Raw genomic sequence first — 368 nt, forward strand, 5'->3', positions numbered from 1 at the left:
CAGCAAAGTCAGAAGCGCTACAAATAAGAAATATATTTTTTAGGGGGGGGCGTATGTTGTATAGAAACCCAGAAGCAGCAGCAGCAGCAGGGAGAAAACCAAACCCTCGGGGGGCCCCCCCCAGGCTCTCTATTGAAAGACTTTGGACCCTGCTGGGGGGCCCCATGGGGGCCCCCATGGGGGCCCCCATGGGGGCCCCCATACAGGAACGCATGCAACAGTATAATTTTGGGGCTTTGCATGCAAGAGAAGCAAACATACAGCAGCAGCAGCAACTCCTTATCAACTGTCTTAGGAAAACCATTGGTGAGGCATATATATATATATATATATATATATATATATATATATATATATATATATATATA

Source organism: Eimeria mitis, genomic scaffold (assembly GCF_000499745.2).
Source record: "Eimeria mitis Houghton genomic scaffold, Emh_scaff94, whole genome shotgun sequence".
Taxonomy (NCBI): Eukaryota; Apicomplexa; class Conoidasida; order Eucoccidiorida; family Eimeriidae; genus Eimeria; species Eimeria mitis.